Source organism: Martes martes (genome assembly GCF_963455335.1).
Source record: "Martes martes genome assembly, chromosome: 11".
In the NCBI taxonomy this organism is placed as follows: domain Eukaryota; kingdom Metazoa; phylum Chordata; class Mammalia; order Carnivora; family Mustelidae; genus Martes; species Martes martes.
In genome coordinates, this window is record NC_137899.1 from 6,334,164 (window position 1) to 6,351,671 (window position 17,508).

The window sequence follows — 17,508 nt, forward strand, 5'->3', positions numbered from 1 at the left end:
TGAACTTCACCCACTGCCCAATTATGTAAAAAGAATCAAATGAGTTTTTAAGAAGAGATACAGCCATTGAATACATTAACCATTTTTATTTTATTTCTTGCTGAGGCTTAAAATCTTGTTTCCACAGATTTTCAAAATCGTAGACTCCTCCAAAAGCGTACTTGTTATCTGTGCATACAGCAACTCTCTTCTCCATTGGCAATCTGTGGTGACTATGATAGGTTCTGCGATCTGAACAAATTCTGCTTTGCCTGGGGGGTCACGTTCTAGGGATAAACTGAAATCTGTTAAGGCATATCCAGTCCGAGTGTTTCCTACGTCAGTCTTCAGATATGACCTGACAACGAACAAGGTTAAATCTGGAGTTTTTAGGCACTAATATATCTGTTCAAGGCTTAGTCAGTTCTTAGAGACTAGATCGTTATGGATTTCCCTTCTTTGGGTAAAGGAAGAAGAACAGCAGGATTTAAAGTGTCATCACAATGGATAGAAATGTATGGAGGATAAAATAATAAAAATCTGTAAGAACTAACCCTGCCTACTGAAAAATGTGGTGAATTTTCAGTAAGCAGCAAGGACTATATAGGTAGCATAAGAGGCCATATTATTGAAGAGGCACCCTAAATTTAAGTCAGCAGAAGACTTCACTTATTTGGTCACTGCTACTGCAGCCCTTAGACAAAGTGAGTAGGATTTTCCCCTAGATTTAAGAAAGGCCGATGTAAGAAATTGGTATATCAAGCTTCCTTGCAGTTAGGCCAGAATGTCAAGGGTTTATCCAGGTTGATCATGTACAAATAAATGTGTAAAGTTTTATGATACTTAAGAAGGACAGAGTGGAGAGACGTTGAAATCCTGATTTTAAATTACAAAATACCATTGGTATTTAGATTAAATTACCAAGAATTTATAATGTCCTTCATATGTAGTGACTCCAGAAAAATGGAAACCCCGATTGCCTACAATGGCTAGTAACACCCTAGCAAACCTCTTGTCTCTTGATAGCTTAGAAAAATTTTGAGTGATTTTTTAAAAATGAGGTACCTGGGTGGCTCAGTCATTGAGAGTCTGCCTTCGGCTTGGGTCATGATCCCAGGATCCTGGGATTGAGTCCCACATCAGGCTTCCTCCTTGGCTGGAAGCCTGCTTCTCCCTCTCCCTCTCCCACTCCCCCTGTTTGTGTTCCTTCTCTCACTGTGTCTCTCTCTCTCTGTCAAATAAATAAATAAAATCTTTAAAAAAAAAAGTATAAGTGATTTATAATCTATCAGGATGGAGATATTTAACTCTTTAGGATTGTCCTATGATAACAAAACACCGTACATTTAGTGCCTTATTATCAACATAAATTTATTTCTTATAGTTCTAGGAGCCAGAATCCAAAATCAGGTTGCTGGCATGGTCTGGTGAGGGGTCTCTTTTGGGTAGCAGACTTCTTATTGTGTCCTCATGTGGTGAAAGGGAGAAGGGGACCCCTTGGGGTCTCTCTTGTAAGAGCAATAATCCCATTCATAAGGATCTGCCTTTATAAACTAATCACCTCCCAAAGGCCCTGTCTGCCAGTACTATCAACCTTCGGGATTAGGATTTCAACATATGAATTCTGGGGAAGATCCACATGTTTGGACCATAGCAGGGCTTAATCATGACCCGTAGACATTATTCTGACAAAATTGTACATTATTTTTGCATCTCTATATGTTGAGCTAAATGAGAGAATCTTAATGTTTGCTTTATCTTTAGGGTATAGCAAAATTTCACCCACGTGTCACTTGAAGGGAAAATCACACAGAAGACTAAGGTGCTTATAGTCTTAGTTAACAACCTGTGGTAAAAGGGGAAAGTGTGCCTCGGTAAATCCCTGGGACATCACTGTCATGGCAGACTGTTGAACTTCATAGGGAAAGTCAAAGAGGTACTAATTACCTGGTTGACCTAAACAGGTACTTCCATGTTGACCTAAAGCAACATGAAGAAAGCAGAACAAGATCTATAGTAATAAACCATCCAGTCTTGGATGGGACTCAACATAACATAGTGGACTTATTTTTGCCCATAGCATGTCCCATGCTTTGTGAGGATCTTTAAGTTGTACTTAATTTGAACACAAATATATTGAAAGTTCAATGTTCAAATTAGCGGTAAGCAGATTAAGAACAGGAGAGTAGTCAAGGATCAACAAGGATCTGTCTTGGATGTTCTGTTTGCTTAGTGGGCGGCACGTGGTGGCGCTTGCAGAGGCAGCGTCACGGAAGCAAGGAATCTGCGGGGAAGGGTCTGGTGGGGACAGTCACGGGGGGGTCTGAGGACTCCGCTGAAGCAAGCTTGTGTGACAGCAGCAGAATTCGTGGTGGAGATTGTCTGACTCTATCATTAGCAGTTTGGCAAGGCTGTCTTTAATAGTTAAAGAAATGTCTCCTTGTGAGTTTAAGAAAATCGAACTGTGATTCTTCCTCAGAGGAGAATAAACCTCATTAATGACCTACCCCACTTTTTCCTCTTTCAGTTTTTTTAGCTAGTGTGGGGCAGTTGTTTTTCCAGTGTCCCTTTGTATATATTACCTAAAGGTATTTTTATAACACGTGTTCCTCCTCTGTTGCTTCATGACTAAGGGGGCAATATCTAGTCGCTCTAGCTGTAAGGCCATCAGTATGTTGTTAGGGTTTCTGTTCTGTTTTGTTTTGTCTTTGCTCCTGTTCTAAAATTCTTTCAAGATGTTCTGTGAGGAGATTGACAACAGAGCTTTGCAGTCAGGGATTTGCTTGTGTGCCCAACCCCTTATTTCTGGTTTAGTGTCATTCACGGAAAGCAAGGAAGGCTCTGAGGACCCATTTTCTCCAGGATCTACACTTGCATGCTGTCTAAAGGTGGTAAAGAGCCCATCCCTAACATTGCTGGAGGCTTTGGAAATGAACTAGTGTCCAATCCATTTGTTAAAAAAAAAAGAAAGAAAGAAAGAAAGAAAGAAAGAAAGAAAGAAAGAAAGAGTCTCCAAAATATGGTGTCCAGGATCCATAGGCTTTTCCATATCTCTCTGAATTTGTCTGCCATTTTTCAGTATCTTCCCACTGTGCATGGTCCTTCTAACTTTCTTCTTCTTTTCTTTTTCTTTTGTGTTTGGGGTTTCTATTAACGTCTGAAACCACTGGTAGAGAACTGATAGCCTTAGATTATATGTTCCTAGGGCCACTCCAAATCCCCTCTGTAAATATTTGTTTATCTCGTTTAGGGTTTTGAAAGTCTTTGACCAACTCTCAGGTCAGAGTGAGACCAAGGCTGAAAACACCTTGAGGGCGTTGGCCTGTTATAAAGGGAATTTGAATATAGGAATTCATTGATCTTTGTGGGTTCCCGGCTGAGTTGAGGGAACAGGAGAGTCAGAAAGAGGGAGAGGGGCACCTGGGTGGCTCAATGGGTTAAAGCCTCTGCCTTCGGCTCAGGTCATGATCCCAGGGTCCTGGGATCGAGCCCTGCATCGGGCTCTCCTCTCCATGGAGAGCCTGCTTTCTCCTCTCTGCCTGCCTCTCTGCCTACTTGTGATCTCTGTCTGTCAAATAAATAAATAAAATCTTAAAAAAAAAAAAAAAAAGCTAGAGGGAGAGGTAAAGGAAATCAAGACGCATAAGATGGAGGAAGAAAAGAGTAGACTGAAGCCGCTACATTCAAATTGTCACTTGTGGTGATTTAAAGTGAAGTAGTTTCAAACATTTTGATTGCCTTGGCTAAAGAATTTTATAAGGAAGCAATTTGTGTATCTGAATTTCATTTGGAAACTTTCTCATTCCAATAAAAAGAAAAACAGGCCAATAAAAAGAATTTTACTTCCATTCTGTTCTAAAGAGCCTCTCATGAATAATTTTATTCTTATCAAAAGTTGGTCAAACTAGTACTGTAATGTTAAATTTTCCTTGGTGTATTTAAGCTCTTTAGAAGGATAGTCACTGGAATTTGAATTATGGTATAAATTTGTGTAAGAGGCAGGGGTCCAGTTCAAAAAAGCTATTGACTTATTTTTGGACTGAGAACACCCAGAATTGTATGGTAAGTGTTTGAAGAATACATTGTTTATTTGTCTTGTGTTTCAGAGTCTGACCAATTATCAGCTTTCACCCATCACAGTCTCAACCCCCTGTGATTCTCAGTAGTCAGAGATGTAGAGAAAAGCTCATTCAGAACTAGAGCAGACAGACCACACAACCCAAGACTGGCTTCATAAGTTCTGGATCACTGGCCAAAGGATCACTGGATCCTTAAATAAAGGATCACTTTATTTAAAGGGCCCATCCTGATAGAAACTTTGCACACACCTCAGAAACGCTTATCAGGAACAATGTCTGTTATTCCCTAAAAACATCCTCCTGTATACTTACAGAAAAAAAAAAAAAAAAAAAAAAATGAGGATAGGCAAAAGCAACTGACCTGGGGTGAAAGGTGTGGGTTGGGCTTATTCATGTCCTTGGGCCAGAAGATGGGGTGGTTCAGTGTATACCTTCCTGTTTTCAAAGCCAGCCCTCCAACTCCCAGGCAGTCAATGACCTTAATGAGAAATCAGTGTGTCATGAGCAGAGGAGTGGATCAAGAATTAGAATGATTCAAGAGTTGTTAAAGACCACAAACTATAGATGCATTGCTCCCAAAGGGACCAACCAAACACCATAAAATACTTTCTGGGAAAGAGAAAAACATATATTTTGCCAACTTAAAAGCAAAAGTGAGAGAGTTAAATAATAGGATAATAGCACTCAACAGACTGATGATTTGCAAGATCAAGTTAAGGAACTAGTTCCCAAAATAGATACAGAAAGATAGAAATAGATGAGCTGGTAAGGAATATGGAAATTCATAAAAAGAAACTTGATGGCCTGCAGAGAAATAAATAAAGGTGTGAGAGGGTACAGGATGATTCAGATTAGAGCAACCCACCCAACAAAGCAGGAGAACGATGGAACACCAGGCCAACCTCAAACACGATCGAAAGTCCTAAACACTCCAGAGACATTAAGCTGGCTACATAAATAGTGAGAGATCACTAGGCGATCCATGGTTTATATGGTGATCAATGATTTCTTGACAGTAGCACTGGACAGAAGAAATCAATGGAACAATTCCTTCAAAATTCCAAGGGAAAATGATTTCTAAGATATTGCCTCAAATTAGCAAGTAAGGATAAATGAGGATAAATATATGCATTTTTTTTTTTACATCCAGTCCCTTAGAATATTTTTTATCACATATATGTATTGACAAAGCTTCTCTCCTGAACCACGCTAGCTTCCCTGAACTCATGTTGTGGGCTAAATGTTTGGGTCCCCCACCCCCTAAAAACTGAATACGCTGAAATCCTCATTCCCAGAGATGATGGTATCAGGAGATGGGGGGGTTGGGAAGTGCTTCAGACATGAGTGTGGTGCCTTTGCCCTCTTCACCACATGAGGACATGGTGGAGATGGTCATCTATGAGCCAGGAAGTCCTCACCAAACACTGAACCTAAGGGGGAAGGGGGGCTTGATTTTTGACTTCTCAGCCTTTAGAACCATGAAGAAAAAAAAAAAAAGTGTATTGTTTAAAAACCACCCAGTCTGTGGTACTTTTGTTGTAACAACCCAAATGGACTAAGCTCTCTTCTCAACGAGGCCCTGACATTTACGGTTGCATGTTTATCTCTGCATTGTCCAATTTCAGCAAGAATACTGCTCGGTCAGCTGACCCAGAACCCCTCATCTTTCATGCCACCTTGCTCTCAGTATCTGATGGGATTCCTTATCCTCCACCCCCAGGTGACGTCTCCACACCCCCGAGGACTTCGGCAAGTACCTTGTTAAGTTGGTTTAGCGGGAACCCTCTGAGACCCGGGTGTTTCCTCTCCTGTTTCCCATCCACTGACCCCACCCTCTTCTTCCACTAGAGACTCCCACTTCTCCACACTGTGTTTGCAGAAAAGCCCAGTCTCTGTCCCACTACAGATCCCACGGTAGTGGCCCTGTACCTGTCATGCTAGACCCCCTAAATAAGGTCTTTCTTACCATCTCTAAAAATGTCCTGGCAGTTTTGTTAACAGTTAGTACATATGTGTGCACATATCCACCAAATTTGGGAGGAAATATGGGAAAACATTATTTCACAAGATATGAACTAGAAATAAAGGCATTTTTAGAAATCCAAAGCTATTTGAACCTTTAATTTTATTCTGTTTTTCTTCTAGTGTCAGGACTTGACAGTGTCGGTTTATATGATAATCTAGCTGTTTTAATTCCAGCACTGGTTCTGCAGTGATATTTACTGTTGACCCAATCATAATACTACATGTACTGGTTTATTACGCTAAATAATCATATTCATCATACAGGAGAAAATGGCTGTATTCTGACTAAAGAAGAATTTATGTTTTTATTTTATTTTCTTTAAAGATTTTATTTACTTATTTGACAGAGAGAGATAGCACGCAAACAATAGGAGTGATAGACGAAGAGGGAGAAGGAGAAGCAGGGAGCCTGGTGCGGGGCTTGATCCCAGGACCTTGGGATCATGACCTGAGCCAAAGGCAGCCGCTTAACCTACTGAGCCCCCATACCTGTTTTTAAATCTAGGTAAATGTCAAGACATCAACATGACTTACAAAACTTATAGTTAGCACAAGTGTCCAGAACTTCAGGTTTGTCTTTTTTTCTCCTTAGAGAACAAATTCAAAGGACTATTTTTACAAAAGAGTGGCTGATTAAGAAGTTAGAATTTAAATGTATTATTTAAAGTTATAATATCAGTAGCAAAGCAACTAAAAATAACCCCCAAGCTAAAATATGTAAGGATTGATTTTTCTCCAGGAAGAGGAAATTATGGTTGATTTAAAAATATTTCTAACGTGTGTTGCTTTATAGCTAGAAAATATTTTAAACCTTAATTAAAAAAGTAAATTTTTACAAAAGTGGAATTGTATTAAGAAAGCCCTAGAATCTCTGTTGAATTATATACTATGCTAATTTTCATTAATATGCTAATTTTGATTTGTCAAAATGATTAAGAAATGATTATCTCGCCTCCTTTCTCCTTTCTGTGAATCTATTTCTATAAGCAGTAAGATAAATGGACTCAATTCTCAATGTTTATTCTATGGAGAGAAAGTTTTGCTCAGTCTGTATGTCATGTTAAGAGAGGTGAATTACATAACCTGAGTGTTGGCTAAGGTCACCTTGCTTTTTTTGCAATTTAAATCAAATTGGCTCTATTACCCAATTCCTCTGGGTCTTACTTGTTCCATGGTCATTTCTGCCTCCTCCATTCCTGATTCAGCTACCCTCTTAATATCACTTTTGCTTTATTTCAGGTGGCCTTCAAGTCTCTCTACTTTATTATGCAGAGAAATTGAGCTTTTCATTTTGTACTTGTATTGGATCTGCCTTTGTATATCAAAAGACTCTTTAAAGCTTCTGCTGAAACAAAGAAAGGACAATGGAATCCGGGCGTCCGTTTGGGCAGCAAAGAAGGAAGGTCTGTAGCTTTGAAATATGAAACTTTTATACTCTTTCCTCACCCTCAAGTCTCTGCAAGCGGACAGAAACCCTGTATGTCTCCATTTGTCTGGGGCGAGTTTCTAGATGTGTGGCATTGTGCCACCTGCCAGCACCCTCACCACATAGAAAACCAAAGAAGCAATAGTCAGTTTCTTCTGTACAAGTCATTCTGTCCGTTGTACTAATCTCACTCATTACACAAGTGATGCTTAGCAGGCAGCATCGGCATGCAAATGTGGCAAGGTTTCAACCTGAGTTAAAAAGGACACACACAGCGGAAGTAATACGTGCTTGGGTATCCTGATATGCTGGTTTTGAAGCCCACTGGAGTGTGAAGCTAGGAAGACTTCTTGCAGAGAATTCATTTTAAGGGAAGAGAGAGTCAGACAGCCAGCATGGACTGGGAGCAGATCTTTGTCTTAGTTGGGAAGGGGCTGGTCCAAACCTTGGCACGCAGTAATCTGGCAACAGATATTTGTGTTGTACTGTGCTTGCACTTGGCTTCTAGCTCAGCAGTCTCCCAACTTTAATTCTGAATCTGTGTGGGGATGTTAAAGTAATCAGATTGGACCCAAGGTGGAGCTCTCCCTTTGAAGGGCCACGTTGGAAATCAACCCTAACTGAATGTCTGTGCTGGTCTTTGGAATTCCTTTCTATCTGCTAGATTGAATGCTGTTGGACTCAAGAATCACTGAATATTGCCAGTGAGACCTTTAACGTGGACTTAGTAGAATTTTGTTCTTTAACGAGCATTAGGGTCCAGGCAGAAGGGTGACCTTTGAGTGGGAGGGGAGCAGGCACAGTGAAGGGCACATGATCTGCCACTCCCCATCAGAAGGGTGGTCAGCTTTATCTTATCTTATTAACAATGGAGCGGTACACACAGAGACTGTGGCGTCGGTGGAAAGAAGCATGTTACCCATTTCCCACCACCTTAATTCCACCCCTGCAAGCAATTAGGGAGTGTCCTTGTGAATCTGCCTCTTTCTACTAGGACCTTTTAATTTTGTAACATATTAAACATAATATTCTGAACATATTTTTAAGGCACAACCCCAATAAACCAATGGCATCATATAAAACAGTTAGAATCAGGGCACCTGGGTGGCTCAGCTGGTTAAACGTCCGGCTCTTGAGTTTGAATCAGGTCATGATCCCAGGGGTGTGAGATCCAGCCCTGTGTCAGACTCTGCGTGGGGTATGGAATCTGCTTGGGAGTCTCCTACTCCCTCTCCCTCTGTCACTCTCCCCTTCTTAAGAAATAAAATGAAATACAGTTAAACAATTAGAATCACAGTGCTGTTTTGCAAAATAACAGTTGATCTTCCCTAAAATAATTAAATGTTATGAACACAGAGTGAGAACTTCCAGGGTCCACAAATATGAATTTGACTCCTTACATATTGAATAATTCACTCTGAGGATAGAAAATGTAATTCTATACTTATTTTAAAAATATATATTTCCAAACGATTTATCCTCCAATATATCCAAAAATTCTCTTGGGAAATTTAGGTGTTTGTTTTCCAGGATGGAAAATTTATAAATAAATAAATAAATATAAATATATATCATATATATATATTAAATATAAATTTATAAATATAATTTAAACGCAAATTGAAAAATGTATAAGTAAATCCACTGGCAATCTTGCACAAGATTAAAAAATTAAGAAAATTAATAGCAATGCTAATATTCAGAATCTGTTTAGTCTTTTGTAGAGAAACAGGGAACCAGGTACTATTCCAAGTTTTTAATGTAAATTGACTCATTGAATCTTTGCCACACACTCATTAGAGAATCACTAGTGTTTTCCTCCTTTTACACATGTGTGGGCTAAGGGACAGAGGGCAGGCAACCCAGCCTCAGGGTCTGAATCACTAAACTGAGTGACATTGCCTTTCATGCAGCCCCTCGTGACTGTGCTTAAAATCAGAGCACCGACGACTCCCATACAGCGAAGGGACAGAAATGTTATAAGGGAAAAATGAGATGTTATAAACTCCATGCCTCCAATGGAAGACTGGTACTTGGAGGCCAAAATGAAAGAGGTGGGATGGAAGAGAGATGACTTATCCGAGCAATTCTGCATTCTTTGAGGGCTGGGGGAAGTGGTCACCTAATAGGTTACTGTAATTTGCATTGAATTTCTGGCCAAGCCTTAATGACTGTCCACGGACAAACACTTTCAGACTCCGATCACTTGTTGCTTTCTTCCTCTTGCCTGATAATTATTGTTTTAATAAGATAGAAACTAGTGGTTGTTTCTCTCCCCTGGAAATCTCCCAGTGATTTCAGTTGAAATTTCAAGTATCTGAAATCTGTTTTTAAGCTGATCTAATATCTCATATCTATAACACGAAACAACAAAAGCAAAACTAAAACTTCAATCTCATTAAATTATTGGAGTGAATTTAGGATGCGATAGTTCTATCCTTTTTAAGTGAAAAGTAAGGTCAAATAAAAATGATTTCTTGCTTTTCTGGACATAAATGAATACAAATATGCCAAAACTCCTGCAATATCCATAAACAATTAGAGGAGCTCCTTTTCTTAGGAAAGGCAGCACATTTATTTATTTTGCTTTCAGTTAGGCAATAAAGACTCTCAAATAAATTTATTAAGTGAGTCCGTTTTTTCCATCTGAGCAAATGTGCTTTGTTAAAAAATTATAATATAGGGATTCAAGATAATTTTGTTATTAGTATTCAAGGTCAAAAATATTAGGAGAACCTGCAGAGAAGAAAAATTCAATATATCTATCAAAAATATAAACTTTACCATGAAAAGTTACTTATCACTAATTGGCTTGAAGTATTGAGACATTAAGCATATGTTCAGTGGGGCTTACACATCAAAAACTTGCACACAATCTGTTCATGTGAATTGTCTATTGAAGACATTGGGGTGATTAGGTGTACTTGATGAGCAAGGAATTTAAGGAACCTTTGTTGAGCATGAAAAATGCCCAGGTCAGGAGGTCTAACTGATGAGAAAAGGAAACACTTTGTCAGAAGTTCAATGTGAGAGATGGACCCTTCCGAACTCAGTTTGATCTCTTCCGTTCTGCCCTCCCATCTGTGGCATTCTGGAGACTGTGTCGATGGGATCTCATTACTAAGAAGGCCTGTGTGCCATGTTGAAAAGAGAATTGACTTGGAAGGCTCATTGCTATGTGCAGAATGAGGGGAATGAGGAATTTGAAAAAACTAGTTACTTTTTCTCTGTATGAGACTTTCAATGCATTTCTCAGTGACGGTAACTTTATTTTAAGGCAGCTGCTTTTTTGATCATCCTCGGGGCATTTTCAATGTAAAAATTAAATTCAAATCAAAGTATTGACAGAAAACTGAATTTTAGTTTTCATACTATTCAGGAGCTGAATGATTTTTGTATACCACCTAAATTTTAAAACAAGGCAATGCCTATGTCTAAATTGAAAAATTCATACACTCATTCATATATGAAGCTCATTCCAGGCTCGGAATTCTAAGGTCAGATTGTTGTATGTGAGATTGGAGACCATTAATTTTTTTTTTTTTGAGACCATTAATTTTTATGAATGCATTCTCCCAAGATTAAAGGCCATGTCTGTCCAGATCTAGCCAGGAAAGTGGGAATGCACGATATTACGTATTTCTGACACAGGGTATTTAATATAGGGGAAAGCGATATAGGTTTTGAAACGCTGAACCAAGAGGAGGCAATACTGCACATTTAAGGCAATACTGCATATTTAAGGAGACCACATTTTGCCTCAGCTACTCAAAGGATTAAAACAAAACAAAACAAAAAAACAAAACAAAAACAAAAAACAAAATAAAAGACACACACACACGAAACGGGAATGGGACTACTGCATTTAAAACCTCATGGTCAGGAATCAAAATAGCAGAAAGGTGTACCTTCTCCCCTCCTGCCCCTCCTGAGTCTCCCTCTAGAGGATCCCGGCTGGCAGACTCCTTACAGAAAGCCCACTGCCCAGAAAGTGAGAGCCATGGAGTTTCAGCAGCTCACCCAGCCTCCTAGAGGGTAGGGTGAGCCAGGGCCGGGTTGTAGGCAAGAAAAACAGACACAGAACCACACGTCTCTCCTTCAACGAGCCCACCTAACAATCAGCGCTCAGAACACGGAGCCCTCAATTATTTATTGCCTTGTGTGAAAACAGTGAACCTAACATGGCGAGTAAATAATGAGAGAAAGAAAGAACTCTGCCATCAGTTGGTCTATGGGATGAGTAATATACTCAGCATTTTATAGCCTATGTGACCGTTGCTGTCAACAGAAGCCCCAGTAAATCAAATACATATAAAAGGTAAATTGTCTTTCACTAAAAGAAGAGGAAGAAGAGAGAGAGGAGAGAGTAGCAGGTAAGGCTATGTAACGACACAAGACACAGGCCTTTGGTTACCTAGGAGTTTATTTTTGTCCCTAGAGCAGAGAGGAGAGCATGATTTGCAGAAAAAAAAATATTGAATTTTAATCAAAAAGTTTTTTTTTTTTAAGTGATGGAGTGAAATCATTAATAATAGACTAAGTGGATGCCTTCTGACATGAAAATTGTGCCTCGTGGATTAATTAGAAGAAAAAAAAAGTTTTCATTCTTAATGCGAGAGCTGATAAATGGCCATCCGGGTTAACACCAGGATTGTGGTACTCTACACACTCCCCCTCCATTTATACACTTAGCACTGCTGCGACTCCCAGGCTGCTGATTTTATCCGTGTGATGTTTAAAGGTCTTTTACTCTCTAATGCATTATTCAAATATCCAATTTCATAGGCTTTTTATTTTTTTTATTTTGTGTGTGTGTGTGTTTTGGTTTGGTTTTTTGTTTTTTGTTTTTGTTTTTTTGTTTTGTTATTGTTGTTTTGTTTTTGTTTTTGTTTTTGCTTCGTTTACTTGGACACAAACAGTTGCACCAGAGTGGTTGTCTTCAACGGCATTTTTTTTTTTTTTTTTTTTGTATGAGACCAAAGCTTAGGCAGAATTAAAATAAAAAGAGAGGGATCTGAGCTGAAATGCAAGGGAAAGCTTCACGGTCTTTGTGCCCAGCCTCCTGTTTGCCTTGGGCAGCCCTGGAAAGGCTCCTCAGCGCCTGCGGGGTGGTGAGAAAAACAGCCCTAGGGTCACCATCCCACAAAGCAGGCTCCTCCAATAAGGACTGGAGAATGTCTGTACACAATCACTAGTCACGTATGCAGTAGCACCTAAAAACTCTAAAAATAAGAATTTTCAACACGACCAACTTCAAGGTTATTACTTTGGCCCTTATTACATTACTTCTAAATTAAATTTTGGGTTAATTTGCGTTTTCACGAACAAAAGATGAACCAGTTGGAAGTGCCCGGATACAAGATCAGTGCCCTGTTATGGGTCTTGTAAGTCATGATCGGTCTAATGAGATCTAGTTCTGCTGATGATTTAATTATCCCTGTAATGTTGCCTCCTATTTTCTTCTGACTTTAATTCTTAAACTCTCTGCTTTTTAAATTTGAACATTCAATAAATATTTTAAAATTACTTTATTGCCATCGAGGCCAATTCTGCTTATTGTGTCAGTAGAAGTGTGGTTTTACGTGGTTCTCCACTGGGCATGTAAGCAACGTTATCCTTCTGGGTTCTCCACAGTATTTACTCTTTTAGCCAGCACTAGGGATTGTCCTGGCTTGACTCTCAAACGTGATCATTTTAGGATTAATACCTGTCTCGGCAGCCTCCGTATCTGCATGTACAAGGGCCTCCTTTTCCAGAACTCTTCTTGAAGGAAGTACAAGTCACCTGAGGGCATTGACTATAAAATCAAAGTGATTTTACACTGTCTCAGTCCGATGGACCGCCCACCCAGTCCCCTGTGGACATTTCCCTGGGTCCAAGGGAAAGAGGCCTTGAGAGAAATGTCAGGTTACTTTTCACAAAGTTCACAAAGTTCACATCATGAGATGTTATCTTATGAGAAGGTGTGAGTGGGACAAAGCTGTCAGGAAATGGGATTTCCTCCACTTCTCTGGTAGATGCATGAGAATTTGCTGAATCGAGGTCCCCGCACACCGGTGGGAGGGATCTGCAGTTTGGCACAGTGTAAGAATTCAGGGACGAGCACGGTCAGCAAGCCAAGGCTGTGGCACCAGCAAATATTGGCAGTAGCATAAATAGAGCTCGGGGAGCCTGGACAGAAGAAGGAAGCCATGCCAGGGACCCCCGTGCAGGGTCCTACAGCATCCTGTAGTGACAGGTGCCGGGAAAAGGATGATTCTCTTCAGCACAACACAGGAGAGAGAGAGCCAGCCTGGCAGGAAAGGATACACCTTTGTGTCACACATTAGATACGGGACAGTGTCCTCATGTGAGTGTGTAGGTGGGGGTGACCTCCCTGGGGGCTCGGTGGTCCCTCAGAAACGGTCAGAGGAAATGCCAGAAGAAAATTAGTGTTTCCTCCACCCCCAGGTATATATTTATCCATTGTTACTGCCCCACCTCCCCGTGGGGATGTTAGCACCTTTTTTTTTTTTTTTAAAGATTTTATTTATTTATTTATTTCACAAAGAGACACAGTGAGAAAGGGAAGACAAACAGGGGGAGGGGGAGAAGCAGGCTTCCCACTGAGCAGGGAGCCTGATGCGGGACTCGATCCCAGGGCCTTGGGATCATGACCTGAACCAAAGACAGATGCTTAACGACGGAGCCACCCAGGTGCCCCAATGTCGGCACATTTAAGGTGGTCACCCATGTGCCCTCTGACCTGTACCCGGCAAGGGAGCACAATTCCTATCTCACAGTCATGACACCAATATTTCTTTCTTTCTTTCTTTCTTTCTTTCTTTCTTTTTAAATCATTTTACTTTGTTTTATTTTTTCCAGTGTTCCAAAACTCTTTGTTTATGCACCACACCCGGTACCCAACATTTCTTAAATTGAATGCATGAACAAGGCCTGTTACCTCAGGATCAATTTTGTTCAACATGTCTCCTTTTTTAAATAATAGGAGCAGATATATGTATCATTTCAGGTTCACAACAATGAGAGAGAGACACAAAGGAGAAGGCACAGGGTGCTAAAGGGCGTGCCCATGTCACAGCCCCCATCACTTAAGGGCACTGTCTCACTAGCACAAATACCTTTTTATAGTGTAAAATACATATAACAGCAAAGTTTACTATTTTTAAGGACAGCATCAGAAGCATTCACATTGTTGTGTCACCTCCCAAACAGAAACTCTGTCCCATTTAAACACTAACCCCTCATACCACCCCCACCCCCCACAGACCCTGGCACCCACCATTCTACTTTCCATGGATAAGTCTGACTCCTCCAGAGCCTTCAGATAGCTGAAATTAGACAGTATTTGTCCCTTTGTGTCTGGTTTATATCACTTGGGATACTGTCCTCTTGGTTCATCTACCTGTAACAGGTGTCACAATCCCCTTCCTTCTAAGGCTGAATGATATTCCATTGCATGAATGGGCCACAACCTGTTTATCTGTCTCCTAATACATAACTCCCCTGTTTACACCTTAATGTCTTGTTCAAAAAAACCTTTGACACTTTTGTCAGAATAAAATCCAATATCATGGGACTATTTGAAAAAACTTTAAATTTCTTGCAGAACTTATCTCCTGATGTCACTCGCCAGAACTTCTATTCTAACCAAGCATTTTTATACAATGCCACATCCACACCATACATTATTCCACATCAAAAAACAGTCCCATCTTACAAGGCCCTTCTTTATCCTCTTACCTTCTTAAATTATATTCTCCATTGTAGACTGAACTAGAAGCCCACCTTCTCCAAGAAAGTGCCACTGTCTACTTGAGTCAGAGGCAAGAAGTCCTTCTAATCAGAGAGGGAAGCAAACCATGAGAGACTCTTAAGTCTGGGAAAAGACAAGAGTTGCTGGTGGAGAGGTGGGTAGGGTGGTAGGGTAACTGGGTGACGGGCATTAAGGAGGGCACATGATGTGATGAGCACTGGGTGTTATATGCAACTGATGAATTACTGAACTCTACATCTGAAAATAATGATGCCCTATATGTTAGCTATTTGAATTTAAATGATAAAAAAAGAGAAGTCCTCCTTAGGATTTCTCATCCCATGTTATTTTGTTTGTGAATCCATCTGGCCATCAGACAGTGCCTGAGAATAGAAGTACGGTGACCACCTTGTACCATTAATGAAATTTCCTTTTATTCTTTGTCTAAGTATCATCTCCCCAATGATCTCTGAGCCTTGCAGAGAATTTTCCCTGGATTTTCCTTCCTCCCTTCTCTACTGTACCATAACTGGACCCATAATTTCCCCTCTAAGACATTTTTGATCACCCTACCTCTCCTCCTCCAGTAGAACCAATCAAACTTCCTGTGTTCTCTGGGGCCCTGAGGGCACATCGGTATCCTCATGCTTGCGCTGCAGAGCAAGCCATCTGTTTGCTTCAGCTCAGATTCTTAGCAAGCTTTTTAAGGGCTACTATGATGCCTGTGTCCATTTTTCATCAGAGAATCCTCTCATGCCTGGCGCACATTTGCTGTGTCTGTTTCCTGCACGTGGTGAACAAGAAAAACATATTGTTTGAGTCCAGATGGGAGGAAACAAACTTCGAAGGTGTCATACCAATGCCATCATGGTGACTTCTATGGTGAATATTTAGGGAACACCCAGGTGCCCAGGATTGTGATAGATACTTTGGAGTGTGCGCAGATGAGTAACCCATGGTCTCTTCCTTTAAGAACTTAGAATACATGAATAAAGAATTCACAACAGTAGAGGTCAGATGGGCTATGTGCTTGTAATTATGTACAACAAGCCACTACAAGGAAGAGAAAGACAGTGACAATGCACTGATTGATTTATTGATCTATTGATTTAGTGTAGAGTAGTCCATGTGAAATGTTTGAATCCAGGTAGAAATGGGGAAGCCAGAGAACACAACATGAGCAGAGCTATGGAGACCAGACAGTGCAGGGTGCCAGTAGGAGGACAGCATAGTATGGATTTGCAAGGACAGTGGGTAGAGGTTCTGGAGCTCATGCTTCAGGGAGCAAGTGTGGCTTCCCTTCACTGATAAAAGCTTTGCTGCAGAATTTTGAAGAGGAAGGAGCCAGGAGAAGTGACCTGTGAAGTAAGTGAGTTCTCACCCCCTCGTTCTCTGTCCACACTCAACATTTCACCTCAACTTCTCATCTCTCTTTATCAGAGAATTCCAAGCTGCCTTGAACTCCCTTGAGGAGGTAGGTATAGAGGCAGTGATCGCTCAGTAGACTAATGAATGCAGTGCTCCCGAGGGGTACTCTGTATTCCCCAGAAACTCTGGAGCATTCCAAATGAAGGAGACATCAATGCATGTTATCCTGACTCCCTTGGAGGCTTGGTGAACACACTGACTGCCGGCAGAGGAAACAGCACAGTAAGTATCAGACAGGAACAGAGACACTGGCAGAATGGGTGGTCTGAAGGGCAGCAGAGCATCTGTGAAACAGACAGTGTGATGAGGGACTGCCCCTTGATTTAGACCCTACCCTCAGTTGCCCACATTCCTGGGGCTCTCCCAGTAAGCCTTGCCTTGCTTTCAGCTATCTGGGCCATTTATCTGCTCTCCCTTGCAGGCTTTCTTCCAAATTCCAGCTCTTCTCCCCTAATCAATGACAATTTTTCATAAATCCCAATCACTGCTCTGGTAAATGGGGACTAATGAAACAACTAATATGCTCATTTAGTGTCTATTAATAGGAATTACTAAGGATACACTGAAGCAGAGGACCAAGAATATAGATGAATTTTACCTTCAGCCAGAAAAGACTGTTGACAGATATCGTCAACCTCTAAGGTTTTTATTGATAAGACAGTTGTGATTATTACACTAGAGAGAACTACTCTGAGTATCTTATATTTTTTTAAATCATAACTTGCTCCTACTTATTCATTCTGATAAGCTCCATCTACTTCTCTTATAAATGTTTCGATAAATGGGCCACCAAGAAAGGAAACTTTGACCTGATT